This window comes from Montipora capricornis, chromosome 7 (genome assembly GCF_036669925.1).
Source record: "Montipora capricornis isolate CH-2021 chromosome 7, ASM3666992v2, whole genome shotgun sequence".
Classification (NCBI taxonomy): domain Eukaryota; kingdom Metazoa; phylum Cnidaria; class Anthozoa; order Scleractinia; family Acroporidae; genus Montipora; species Montipora capricornis.
The window spans coordinates 47,178,583-47,193,582 of NC_090889.1; the positions used below are offsets into that span (position 1 = coordinate 47,178,583).

The following is a 15,000-nucleotide window of genomic DNA, read 5'->3' on the forward strand; positions in this document are numbered from 1 at the left end:
CTGAGGAATCACCTTAAAGAGGTGCTAAAAAGACCTGTCTGGTATGTTAGCTATACCATGCTGATGAGGCTCAGCAAGGCCGAAATAGCTGTCCTTGGCTGCTAATTGACCGGGTGAAATGGTTGTGCGCATTCGTGATGTGTTGGCCACACCGGGTTGGTGTTAGCGAGTGTCACCTTGCTTTTATTGTTGTTCCAAGTTATGAGGTCAGCTGACCAGGTACTGGTTTGCGATTGGATCGCAGGCTCAAGCCAGGTTAACATATATAGTTGTGGTCAGGACCACATTTGTGGTTACGGAGTTATTCAAGTCAAGCTTCAGGGGGATATAAACTTAAAGCTGAGTGTTTATTTTAATTTGTTTAGAGCTGCATTTTTGCTCTGTATTGCAATTTTTGGCATATCTTTAGATTTTTTAAATTTTGAATCTGATAAGGTTGCATGACTCTGGACGAGCAGAAACGAAAGAACTCGTTTTAGATTGTTTTGTTTTGTTTTGTTTTTTTTTTTTTAGTTTCTTTATATGACCTGCTTTTCGTCAAGACTAAACAAAAAAAACAAATTGTTTTTTTTTTCCGTAAATTCCTCGTTTAAGTAAGGCCAGTAAGAATAAATAACCCGGGAGGTCTGCTTTTAGGCTTGGCTAAATCTAGATATTATACTATGTTACTAAATCTGTTTAGTTGGTCAAGCATAAAGACGGCGGGAATAGGAAGTCTGTCTTCCAAACGGCACTTAGGTAGATAGTTCTTGAAGATAAATGTTTCACGGTGTGTTCGTCTTAAAGGTACTGATGAAATAAAACGTACACACGCTAAATTATATTATTCACCTACAGTACTTGAAGAAGCCTAACATAAACGAGCAGAGATTGTTTTTTCCTGTCTGCGGTGAGATGAACAGGACCATCGACTTTCTCAGTTTTGACAAAGAACACGCCCTTAACTTCTGCTGAAACTACTTCAATTTGACTACCATCGTTTAATCCCAGTAATGTGTTTTCTTCACTAACGTTTCCATAAATTGATGTTAACATTGCTTAGATCTTTTCAATCATCGATCTATGAGTTTCTTTTTGTTTTTAATTTTTCTGTGTATTTTTAGAGAAACGAATGATTTAAACAGGTTTTTTTGTGCAAATAAGGGAAAAGCAAAAGAGTTTCGATGATGTGGCTAAGTTAATTAAGAACTCCTAATGCAACACTTATCAACGTAATCCGAGTAAAAACAACATTCTCTTCATTCACTTCTTCTTCTGAAGGGGAGAAAAAAAACAGAATACCTTCAGTTGATACCGAGAGCGGAATAACCTCGAAACTATTAAACGTGATAACTGCCTGTTCCGTAAATCGTTTTTTTTATCGCCACAGCCCTAAACTTATGCGGTTACAAGGATGCAAAGTAAGAAAGTAAAATGAACTTCAGCTTGGAGAAAAATTGCTGCGCATCTCGAGATACTCGAGTTTCCTATCGGTGATGCTCACTAATACAGGGATATTTTTGCGCGGTTTAAAATTAACTGTAGAAAGTAGATCTTAGTAAGTACTCTTTGTATCCAAAAAGAAAATTGGGGGTAACCATGCATTTTTGAGAGATAATTTAGCTTCGATTTGAGAAAGAACGCCATACACTGCTTTGTATTTTAAAGCTTTTTAGAAATATTATTCATGAATTATCTTGGAAAAATGCGTGGTTACCCCCATTTTCTTTTTGGATTTCAATGACACTTGTCAAGATCTACTCCCTGCATAATCATAAACCGGGGCAAAAATACCTTTGAATTAGTAGCACCGTCCTTAAACCAAAGAACAGCTTTTCTTTAACTAATTTTCCACTGTTTACAACAACGTTTACATCACAATAAGCAAAGGAAGCAGAATTCAAAATCCACAACCTTGTTTGAGAAGCCACATCAAAAACGCGTGTTTCGTGTTTCATCATAGATTTCAAACACCTCGAAACAATAAAGCACTCAGCCTTCGGCCTCGTGCTTTCATTTCGTTTCTCGGTGTTTGGAACTCGTTGTTGATATATTACTTGACAAAAATTTAGATTGGAGAAAAAATTCTGGGATAAATCTTTATATTTAAGAAAACAACATGGTCACTGAACCCAAGACAATACAAACCTCCCCAAACCACGAAAGGTAGACCTTAAATGGAGAGGAACTTGACAAAAACGCAGCTACTTTATCCATGGGAATGGCAAGTCTGCCATTTTTCTGCTACTAGAGATTACCTTACTATGTCAATTTCACCAATTTTCGTCTTGTATTAAGCGGGGATGTTTTCTCAATCCCGGCCCCACCTCACGATCAAATGCTGGAAAATGTTCGGTCTACAGCTAAAGACCATAGAACTCTGGGCTGCGGTGCTACATTAACTGTGAATGTGTCGAAGTAAGTAGCTATGAAATCTTTAAGCGTATGGAAAACTTTAGTTGGACTTATCGCTTGTGCCTACAGACGACCGTGTACTGCTGCGCGTAATGGCACTACTATTTCAAATGATTCTACAACAGTATTTGGCGTTCATTCCGACTATCGGCTGGACATTAACGCTAATATGGCTCATCATGAGCCTTCCTCTCACTGATTTGAGAATTAAGTTGGTGAAGGTTTAATGCAATCTGGCATTTAAGCGTTAATTTTTTTTTTGAAAGTCACTTCTTTATGAGTCCTTCAAAGGCCTCAGTACGTTTTCACGTTTAGAGAGGTTCACCTAGGGAAATAAGGAAACCCTTACTGAACGCTCCTTAGCGCACCGCTATGTTAGACGACGACGTATATATAAATTTGGTCAATTGGGAGGATTTCCTGTGGACAGCAGTAAATGAATTTTTTCTCCGCAAAGAGATAAATGACAAATTGACTCCTTCATGGATAGACAGAGAGCTAAGAAAGACTTACTTAGATGTACGCAGTAATGGCTCAGTCAACCACCCTAGTAATGAGCCAACACCCCTGACCTAGGAAAACTATGGAATATTGTCATCTCTCAACAAGACCTTGAGAGAACTTTAAAGAAATAAGATTCATCTCAAAAACTCTAGATTTGACGGTGTGACATCATGCTACCCGAGGAAGTGGCCTCCAAAACATCCGGTTCATAGACAAAAATCGTCAAGAAATCCTTGTCCAGAAGCATGTTCCAAATTGAAGGATTCAAACCTCACGGGCATCTTTTAATCAGTTCAAGGTGCTAAGATTAACCAAGAGAACTGGTGGCGCCTGCACCCATCGTACATTTGTACTAAAACACAGACATGATTGAAAGGGTGCAACGTAGACCCACTACGCTAAACCTAAAAAATAAACATTTCAAAAAAAGACTACAAAATGTGAAATTACTTCCTTTGGCTCAAGAAAGGAGGACTTACAGAAGTTTAATCTTTCTTTTTAAGTTTATTACCAGTCGTTATGATTTGAACTTGACCAAATATCTGAAATCTGCTGTCATAGGCACTTGAATACATTTTTGTTGCTTTAGGCTCAGGCCGCCGCTCTGATCGGCAAGATTATGACATGTACACCGCATTACGTTCGCTGTATCAAACCAACCGAATCGAAGCTGCCATTGGACTGGGACAACCAAAGGTATTTCAGCTATGTTGCTTTTTGGCTTATTAAGAGAATATCAAAAATAGGATGTGACCTTCGGTACTTGACCCCAACAAAATAGGCAGGAAGCCAAAGCTTTATACCGGGTTACGCATTTTGATAAAGGGCCCCCAGCTACACAGAAAAAAGAAAGAAATAAAAATGATAATAGTAACTTGATGGGCCCACGTAGAAGTCTTGTTGCGTCTTGATGAAATTGTCTTAATTGGCTGAATTGCCAGAGCCTCTTTGGTGTGACAGGCTTCTAAATAGGCATGGTCTTCCTTTCACCTCACTCAGAGCTTTGAAAAATGAGCTTGCATAAATTGGTTGGTTGCACAATGATGATGTTATCTGAGCAGAGTGGATCATCAGACTGGAAGCAGTGCTCCGGGATCATAAATAATGTCACATGAGGTTTTGTTCCTACCCTGTGGGTTGTAGGGCGAACTTTGTCGAGACACGGCAGATGAGGAAATTCGTGTCACAAAAATCGTTATATTATTTACATATTCCTGGAATTGGCTTATCCATTTGGTAGCTCGAAGTCACTGCCGGGCTTTGAAACCCCTTCAATGGAGTTAGCTTCTCCGTATGCAAATCTTAAAGACGTTTGTGCTTAAGGCGAACCTAAGCAGCGATTTACACTTTTGCAAGAGTACAAATTACAAGTAACTTAAAAAAGAACACTTTTCGTTCCAGGGTGTTACATCAAATTAACTATTTGGGACTAAAGGAGAACATTCGAGTGAGAAGAGCGGGCTTTGCGTTTCGCCGTCAATTTCAAATTGTTATCCAGAGGTTAGTGTTTTTCCTGTAGAGTTAAATTGATTGTCTTCCCCAAAGGGGAAATTAAGTCACAGAGTTCTTCCATTGTAACATTTTGGGTGTCTGCTACCCCCTAAAAGCCCTTTCCACTCACAAAAATACTCTGCAGTTGTCTAACACTAGTTCTTTGGTTCGCTTAACTCTTTCCTTCAAAATCACGGTCTTCAGTAGAGGCTAAGAAAAAGTGAAAAAACTAGTAACTTGATCAAAGACCGCGTAAGGAAGACAAATGGGTTTAATACGGGGTTCACGTCGAAGACTGCTTTGCATTGTAATAGGTCTTTGAAAACTGGGACACAAGTAATTTGTGATGTCTTCCCGATATTGAACCCATTCCCCTTCAAAGCGCGGACATGGATTAAACAACGACCACTATTCCTACCTTGTCTGTCTTTCAAAGCGAATAAAAGAGTGAGTCTTAATTTCAATAAAATGGTACTAAAGACAACACAATATATTTGGGACGATTTCGAAAGATAAAGAAAGTGGAAAAGTTTGTCGAGGTGATCACGGGACACTTTAAGATCTATTCCATTGTAGGTATGGAATAATTTCTCCTCAAGTAGCAAAAGGCTGGACTGGTGACCCGGCTGAAGGTTGCAGCATCATTTTGAATGCTGCAGGAATCGATCCTTCCAAATGGCAGGCCGGAAAAACAAAATTGTTTTTACGAGAACCAAAGACGGTAAGGAAATAATAAGTTTCCAGGTTTTGTAACAGCCATGTTATTCCTATTCAAATTGAATAATATATTGAAATGACTATTTGATCGCGTCGATTATTTTTATATTTTATATTTCTCTCATTCATGTGCTTATCACAATAATTGTATGACCTTTGTTTGCTTGTTTCCATGTACGTTCGCTGGCTAAGATTAAGTTAAATAAATGCATGAGATCTTTCGTTAAGTATCAGATCAGGTGCGTAGACTCTTTTAAACCTGATTGCACACTTCCACATTTTTTCTAATTCCTGTTCTTTGTATTTATATTATAAGTTAGTAAGTGGAAATAAGGAAAATTGAAATTTGAACGTGAATTAATGTTGTGCGTGTAAACCTCGAGAGTAATCTCCCAAATGCACGAAATACTGACAAGAAAACACAGGCATAACAAAGTATCACGTAAAAATGTTTTTATTTCGGTGTTAACGACTGAATCATCAGTACCCTGAGAATATAATTTGATTTTGGTTTCCTGGAGCTAAAAGGTACCCGAGTAAAGTAAACTTCTTACAACAGACTTTCTCCATAAGGACGACGGGTTTTTTTAAGAATCGAATATGAACAAGTGGAGGGTCATGCGAGAGCTTTGTATGGACTGTAATCTAAATAATTCAGTAGTTTAAGATCATGAATCAAACACAACTTAATAATGCCTTAAGTCTCAAAGGTGTCGTTTTTTATTTTGTCAGCTTAATGAGCTCGAAGAGTTGAAAAACAGCATTCTGGAAAAATATGTCCTTGCCATTCAGAGGAGATACCGGGCTTACAGAGTGCGGAAACGGTTCAAAAAAATCCGAAAAGGTATTTAATGATTATAAGCCAACTCAGACAAGAAATAGAAGGTTTTAAGTCGTACCTTTGCTCACAAAAAGACTCTGTCATTTAATCAAATAATGAGTATCAACTATGTTAGAGCTGTTTTAAAGTATTTGCTGATTGGTACAGAGATTTCCGCCAATGAGAAGTAAAACCAAAACCAATCGCAACTTACACACCGTCATTCCCTCAAATTGCAGGTGATGCCTTTTCTGATTGGCTCGCCGCACTGTTTGTGCGTATTGCGCTTAATCAGAGAAACTACTTCAGTTTTAGTTTTAACACAATCCTTTGAAAACAGGTCTACTGCAGTTTGTATTGAGTCCAAAGAGCAATATATAACACTAAGGGGAGGTGTGTGGAGTACATTATAGAGGCTTGTTACTATAGACATTAATTAAAAGAGATCTGGAGATCCTGGGTTGAGACCACTGGTGCAATTTGATCCTGGTAGCCCTTGGTTTGCCTCCGATCAGTTGGGTTCTTAAGGTATTTTTTGTTGTTGTTGTTCTGCTCCCTTGTTTGTCGTTGGCCCAGAAAGGCCCTGTAATTCATCAATTTAACTTGGGCCGTTTTAGTTACAGTACAATCACAACGGCGAATTCATGTGTTCCTTCGATGTCAGTTCACTATTTACTAATGTCCCACTGGATGAACCTATTCAAATTTGCCTTGATAAGCTGTATGCCCTCGCAAATCCACCTAAATTACCCCTATTGATCCTAAAGATTTACGCTTGTTTGCAACAACGAAGAGTCATTTTGTTTTTGATGGTCAATACTATGACCAGATTGATGGCGTCGCAATGGGCTCTCCACTTTGTCCTGTTTTGGCGAACATTTTCATATGTGATTTTGAAGAAAAATGGGTGATGAAGAACATCAATCAGCCTACTATTTGGTTGCGGTATGTGGACGATACCTTTACTCTTTTCAAGAAAAGAAATTATGCTTTCAGTTTTTTCATTACCTGAATGGAAGACACAACAACATTAAATTCAGGATTGAGTTTGAACAAAACGATGAAATTCCATTCCTTGATATCCTTATGAAACGCAATCGTGACAACTCTTTCTCAACATCTATCTATCGAAAGAAGACATTCACTGGTCTTTATACTGACCAAGTGGGACTCTTTTACTCCGCGTAAATACAAAATAAACCTAGTTCGCACTTTGGCTTATCGTTGCATTAGAATTTGTTCGTCACCCCGATTGTTACAGTTTACCTTAGATGACCTCAAGAGGATTTTTCTACTTAATGGCTACCCTATGGGAACTGTTAAATAACATATGAATGATGTACAAACAGTTAAGAAAAAAAAGTTCTTATCGTTCTACCTTTCTTAGGTCATCACAGCAAACACCTCACAAAAGAGCTGAGGTCTTGCATAAACAAATTCTATGGTATTTTCAACCTCAAAATAGTTTTTCAGAACACCCGAAGAATCAAGTCTTTTTTCCCTTACAAAGATAAACTAGCTACTTCCTTCAGGTCAAAAGTAGTGTACAGAGCAAACTGCTGGGATTGCAATGATTTCTATATAGGGAAAACGAAACACCGATTACGTGACAGAAAAACAGAACATTTTAAAGTCCTAACTGCAAATTGTCACGAATCTGCAATTGCTGATCATGTTTTCTTAACCAACCATAGAATTAAGTGGGATCATTTTGAGATATTAGCAACTGGTCGATCAGATATGTATTGTAAAATTAAAGAGTCTCTGTTTATCCGTGATCTAAAGCCAGCCTTAAATGAAAGCGTTGGCAGTGAGAAACTTTATCTCTATTATTAGCACATTTCTGGTCGTTTTATCTCAATCAATTTCGTTAGTTTTTAGTCCGTACACTTGTATTTTTAAATTTAAATTTATCTATAACTGAATAATAATCACTTCTGATGATGTATGTTGTAACATACGAAAGGTTAAGTTTATAAAAGTTATGCAGTTCAAGCAAATGTTTTTGCCTGCGTTTTGCGTAATGTTTAAAAAACGAGCAGCAGTGTTTTATTGGGGTTTAAAACCACGAGGCGTAGCCGAGTGTTTTTAGATCCGATAAAACACGTGCTGTGAGTTTTTTGAACGGCTTAAAAAACATTCCACAAAGAGTGTGTCCCTCTGGACTCAAAACAATGGTTCAAAAATTGTGAGAGGTGAATATTAGCATACAAGAAAAACAAGCTATGCCTTATTAGTATTCTTTATATAAAGAATACTAACGAGGAGTGTTTTATCAGGATATAAAGCTCATACACGTGACGTTTTATCGGTGTTTTCATAAGCTGTTAGGTCATGAATTATTAATGGTTGTTAAGTTTTATGCACTGTTTACTTAAAATGCACGACTGAATACGTAGTAAGTGTTTGTAGTGATGAGATCAGTGCTTTTTACTTTTCTGCATGTTTCATAGTGGTATGTTAATATAGACGACATTTTGTAATTCCCTTTCAACGAGTGAAGCTGATAAAATCCTCATCAATTTTCTTCTTGTAGGTGTCGTTGTCATTCAAAGATTTTATCGATGTCACAGAGGCCGCCGTGCTCTTCAAAAATTGATTGCAATTAAGAAATTATCCCAAGGTAACTTACTACATCTTTTCCTTGATACAACAAAACACGTTCTATGAGACTGAAACAGTTATTCCGTTGACTGTCAAAAGTAATTATATTATTTCGATTCCTAAGCTTAAACTTAGTCCCTATTTGTGTTATAAGCATAAAAACATCATGTGATTAATTAGTGTCACTTTCCCGAAAACATCACTTATGATCAAAACTTGTGTGTTGCTTGTGTTCATCTACTTCCCACACAAATGGAAACTTCCTCCGCCTTTTCTTTAGCCAATGAGAATCAAAACCCAAAGTAATTGCCACTTGAACCTGCGCATGCGCATTTCCCACTCTTTCAGAAATTATAAGCAATTGTTTCGAAATCTGATTGGTTCGTCTCCCCTTTTGTATCTCTCTTAGTGGATTTGGAGAATTACTTTTGTTGTTATTCTTCGACACTCAACTGAAGACCGTTTTAATATCTTAGTGAACAAGTTATTGGTAAAAAAAATAGCTCAGTAAAGTACAGAAAAGAAGAACGATTGTGACGGATCAGTTGCCTCAGTTCAAAATTTAACCCCACTAGACGAAGAGATGAACGCGAAATTTATTTTTTGATGTTGACTCGGGGATACTCAGAAAAAATCCGACGACTCCTTTGCAGGAGTCCAATCTACGACCTTTAGGCTACAAGTTCGGATACTCTACCACGTGACAAACACCCATGCTTTTTCAAGAAAGACAACTTGAAACAAAAGAAAACCGGAGAATTGGGTCTGGAGACCAACATGGCCGCCGTTTCTTTGTTTGGTGAAACCAACATGCAGGCCGTGACGTCATGTAAATCGAGAATAGGAGATTCTTGGGAGCTATGTCATTTATAAAATAGATTTAGCTGTCACCTGACCCTGGTTTAATGTTATTTCAATATTAGGTAATTTAGTTTTGGCCTAGCTTCAACGAGCTATACCTAAACTAAGCTAAATGACCTGGCTCTCACGAGTTTCCTGTAGCTCAGTGGTAGAGCATCCAAACTAATCATGGGATCGTCGTTTGGTCGACTTCAGCAAAGGAGCAGTCGGACTTTTTCCGACTATCCCCGAGTCACCATTGAGAAAATGTTATCTCTTCAGTAGAGATGTTATTCGTCGTGGGCCTTCCTTTCAAACCCTGAGCCGTAATTAGGTCTTAAAACGACTGAGAAAGTTAAATTTCTAGTTTTCGAAGACATCTGCAAATAGTAAGTTCAAGGGAAGTCGACAGTGTACTCGTCTAACAGCATGGAGTTCCAACTTGTGCAACAAGTATGAAAAGAGTACACAATGGTGCGTATTACTTTGTTGTTAATTAGTTCCGCTTTTCCCACTCGCGTAATTCGGTATACCGCTGGGATCGCCGTGTTAGCTTCAATCCTCTTAAGTATACGAACAAGAGCAGCACGTATATAAAGAGTGTGTAAGCGGGAGCCACCTTTGTAATAAAGGACTCCCCCGAAAAGCCTCTCCTGTATGGACCTCCCGAGAAGTAAATAACAAATAAGTTTTGTAAGCGGTTAGACTCTAGATTTAGCCATTGCCCAGTTAAATAGGGCTTTAGAAGGAGTCGGTTAGCATAGATTGTGCATGGATAAAAAGATGACAACTTGAACACACCCAGGTGAAAGCAATGGTATGGTATTGCGCAAGAACACCATCATGGGAACTCCATCGTTTCGTGGAAGCTAAGCACTACGTTGCTTTTACGAAGACTCGCTCGTTTTGATTTGATGGTATTTTTTTCACTAGCCATGTCACTGATTTCTCTCTTTGACTGCCTAAATGAGATTGATTACAAAGATTGAATGAGATAACTACTTATTATTAAAACTGAACTACAAATATCAGATTTCCACCATTTTTATTGGCTCGTCGGACACAGGCTATCAGTTCATATACCTGTTGCACCTCATATGGTTAAGGATCTTGTCAGCATACGCGCCTCGTTGGTTATCTATCACTTCATATCCAGCGCGCTCTCATAGAATAATTGTTAAATATACTTATAATATCTTACAGGTATGGATTTCCTGGGCGATAAAAAGACGAGGAGGGACTCTTGGGACATGGGTTCTAAGGGAGACTATGTGGATTTCCAACATAACAAGACTCTACAAGGCTTGATACGTAAGTCTTAGATTGCCAGGCAAGCGAATTTAAGTCATTTAAAAGAGCCTTTATTTCAGCACCGTTGAATCGAAACTTGTGGCCAATCACAACTGAGTCAGGCAATCAAGTAAACTCAAAGCAGATACATGAAACAGACTCTAAACAGGATTAATAAGCTTGCGAACAAATTATACTTGGTTTGCTCTTGCCACTGATATCCGTGACCGAGGATGTCAGTATAATTACTGTCGTAAATCAAGAAAAAACGCAAGGCAACTTTCGACGGAACGCACTGCGTCACACTGTATTCTGTGTAAACAGACATTATCCTCTCTTAAAACAAGCTAAGGAAAATAGGAAAGGAAATCAAACAAGGGCCACCGAGGGATCGCAAGGCCGAAGTTGATACCGGTTTTTGACGAGTTTTAGAATATTGCTACTCTCCCACCCCCCTGGTAGGGGTAATAGTACATCGCAGGGTTTTCCCCTGTAGTGTGTCGGTAGTCATTTAGAGGAACAGTCTGAAGCAAGATTGCTGTTTCAACGGAAGTAGCACAATTACCTGAATGGGTTCGCGAGTACGGTGCGGTTACTACTAATTAAGAAAATAGGAATTATAAATGTCTTGACAATTTAAATACGGCCAAATATCGTAAGATCACGTCATCTCCAGATGTGTAGTTTCTGTTTGATAGAAGTAACAATTTCATCAAAGTTCAACTTCCGTTTGGCACGCGAATCGTAGGTGAAGTGAACTCCCAAAATTTTAACTGAGTTTTTAATTTCAAGGTTTTTAATTTCGGTATCATTTCTTAAAGAGGGGCGCACACTGTTGCCAAGTAACATGACTTCAGACTTATCATGATTAATCCTAAGGCCTGACGCTCTCCAAAAACATCTACAAGTTCTAAAAATTTTTGAAGAGAAATATCGTTCATTAGAAAGCCGGTCAAATCATCAGCAAACAGTCCCAATTTTATCTCCTCGGTATCCACTGTAATTCCTTGAATATCTTTGCTTCTTCGTATGCTTATACATAAAGTTTCTAACACAATAATGAACAAGTAAGGAGAGAGTGGATCTCCCTGCCTTACTCCACGATCAACTGAAAAAGGTGCTGTAGAAAAACCATTATTAAGGACACAGCTTGATATGTTTTTGTAGAATGTGTGAATCCACTGAATAAATGAGTATCCAAAGCCGAAAGCTTGAAGGGTTTTAAACAAAAAGTGTCGACTTACAGTATCAAAGGCTTTCTGAAAATCAATACAAATCATTTTACCATTAATACAGTATCTTTCCGTTAATTCCATAATATCTTCAACTGTTCTGATTGCATCACAAATTGTTCTGCCTTTCACTACGCACATTGGTTGTAATGTATAATGTTCGGCAAGACTGTCTCTAATCTTTTGGCTATGGCTTTTGAAACTATTTTAACATCTACATTGATTAGTGAGATTGGTCTCCAATTGGATAAATACCTTTTATCCTTATCTTTTTTCTCAATTAAAGTAATGATAGCTTCCTTTTGAGAATTGGATAATTCGCCGTGATCGTAAGATTCAAATGATTAAATGGTAAAGAATTCAAACCGTCGTCCATTTTGCACGCCCAAACCCGATGCAGATCTGTGCATGCCCGTGGATTTACCGCTGGACAAAAAAACAGTGGAACATGAGGACTGGGTCACCGGACCTCCGGACCGCCGGGCCGTCGCGGGCCGCAGGCCTCGGGCCGCCGGGCCGTTGGGGTCGCTGGGCCGCGGGCCTGCCTTTAGCAAAACCCAGGTCCCAGATCCGCTTTTAGGCTTGGCTAAATCTATGTATTAGAGTTTTGTGTGGAGACGCCATCTGGTCTACCATTATGGCGGCCGGTAATCAACGAAAACATGAAAGCGCTTACTTATCGCTCATGAAATAAAATACATGTGTATGAACACATCTCCACCGACAACCACAAGTCTTTGGCGGGCGTGCAAGCTATCGGCGCCATTTTCTGTAATACAGAAACTAGTATTTCTTGAAAAGTCAAATTCCATCGCCTCACATCGTCGTGTTTTGGATGCCCAGTAGCTTCAAACTTTGTGAATATTTTTCCTTAATGTTTCGTTAAATTTCAACATCTCCCTTCCCCTCGGCATCATTTCTACCATTTAGGTAAACTAGTTATACTAAGTAGTAATAAGGCTGGACAAACTTTGCAATTCTCTGGAAAAGAAGAAATAGAGACAGTTCCCATTGATTTCCAAAACTGACACTCAGTACTTCTTTTTTCGCTGTAATTAAAATTGTTACTTTCTCCACAGTTGAGCCAAGGGTGGAGTTTGCAGCTAAAATCTTGAAATATTCCAGCAATGCGAAGGTACCTAAACCATGATTGGGTTTTCTGTTAATTTGTCTTTTTTTTGGCAAGATACTGCTGTCCTCTAATAATAATAATAATAATAAGAAGAAGAAGAAGAAGAAGAAGAAGAGCGATTTATTGACAGTATTTCTACATGGTAGTTTTACATCCGTCATATTCACTAAGGAATTAATTACTTAAAATATAACTAGTTACAAACGTAATACACAAGTTGAAAATCTATTGAAAATTGTAAAGATCTAGAAATGCTATAAATACTATGAATAAACATGTCAAGACAACTTATGATGTTCAACATAAGAGGTTCAACTTAAGCGCGTGCTGGCCCTGCTCTTTAAAATTTTAAAACAATCATTTTTAAAGGTATTAAAGTCTGGACACCGCCCTACATTTGCGGGTAGGTGATTGAATAAAGTTGCTAATGAGTCCTAGAAAGTACCCTTAAAACCGGCAGCAGCATTCTGAACACGTTGTACTCTTATCTGCAAAAGTGGTGGGAGTTGATAAATGAAGGAGTCATTAAAACTGAGTTTAGATAAGACGAGGTCTTTGACTTCTTAGTTCCTTGTGGTGTCATGTTCTTGATCTTTCTTTATAGCATGATGACGTGAGCTCATTTGCATGTTCTGTCCAATTACATGGTTAAAATTTATGACCCGTTGTTTCTATTTATTTATTTTACCACAGGAGCAAAGTCGAGTTTTAGTTTTGACATGGTCATGTTTGTACATCATTGGTCAGGTAAGATAATCAATCAACTAAAGCATACAGACCCCGTTAAGACATGCAAGAAAAAGGTGAGCGATCCTTATCAGACGTCACTTGAAGGATTTACAATAAAAAGGTGTTATTTAACAATTAGACCCGTATCCCGCAAGGGCTACGGGTCACAGTACAAAGGAAAACAGATCCGAAACAATTAGGCAGTATTTGTCCCATATCATTTTCGAACTAAGCATAAATGAAAATGTGGCAAATACACTTCCTGCTGGAATCGTCATTTCAATCCATTCGGGTCTTATCCCTTTGAAAGATTTGCAAATCACTGAATGAAATTCATGGTTAAAATTGTTCGGTGTTACGTAGGCTCAAATACCACGACTATTCAAGCCAACAATAACAGGCCAGCCGATAAACTGAGATTTCAGTGTCTTCTCCAGAAATACTTTGACATAACCACCTGCTCGGAACACCATTGTTGTTCAAATTTTTTTTCTGACCAGTAAATTTCTCTTTCCTTTTTAGTGTAAAAATGAGGGGAGTTTAAAGATCAAAAGAAAACTCTCAATGAAGGAGATAAATTCTGTAACGGTTAGGTGAGTTTGAGTCTATATGTAGCACACGACCATGCTAATTTCGTTCCAAGATCTCGCCTCAACAGTTAAAAATGTGCCTGGCTATAAAAAGGGAGAGCTAAGCTGGCCCTATTCATGAGATGTGAAATTCTATGGTGAAGTTCTAGGTTTCCAGTCGTCACAGGTCTCCAATACTTTGCATGTATTTTTTCCGGTCTTCCTTTGCAGAAGTTCTAAGTGCAATGTATATTAATTTTTGCGATTTTCTGCCATTGATTTGAGTGCCAACTGAACATTCACAAATAGACAAATAGATGGTTGAGGACATGTGAAATAGCTTGGATAATAATATACTAGTTGCTTGGCGACGGGGGAAAGGACAACCGAAAAGTCCGAGTCTTAGGCAGGATTCGAACGTACGGCCTCCGTGACACCAATCAGATGTTCTACCCATAGACTCGTATCAGTCAATGTCCAAACAAAAGATTTTGCACGTCTAACCTTTTATTCCGTGTGAGGCTGGACGTGCAAAGACAATACAAACACAAAGCCTTTATTCCCCACGGACTCCAAAATGGCCGCCGAGTGATAAAGGTGAAGTGACCTACATGCAAGAACTAGTTTTCTACAATCAGTGGCAAAAGTAGTTGGGACGCTAGTGTCATAATGGGCCTG

General features: G+C 38.4%; 1 pseudogene; it reads left to right on the plus strand.

Annotated features, from left to right (window-relative positions):
- Positions 1 to 15,000, plus strand: part of LOC138056120 (unconventional myosin-If-like) — an 83,699-nt pseudogene that overhangs the window by 55,575 nt on the left and 13,124 nt on the right.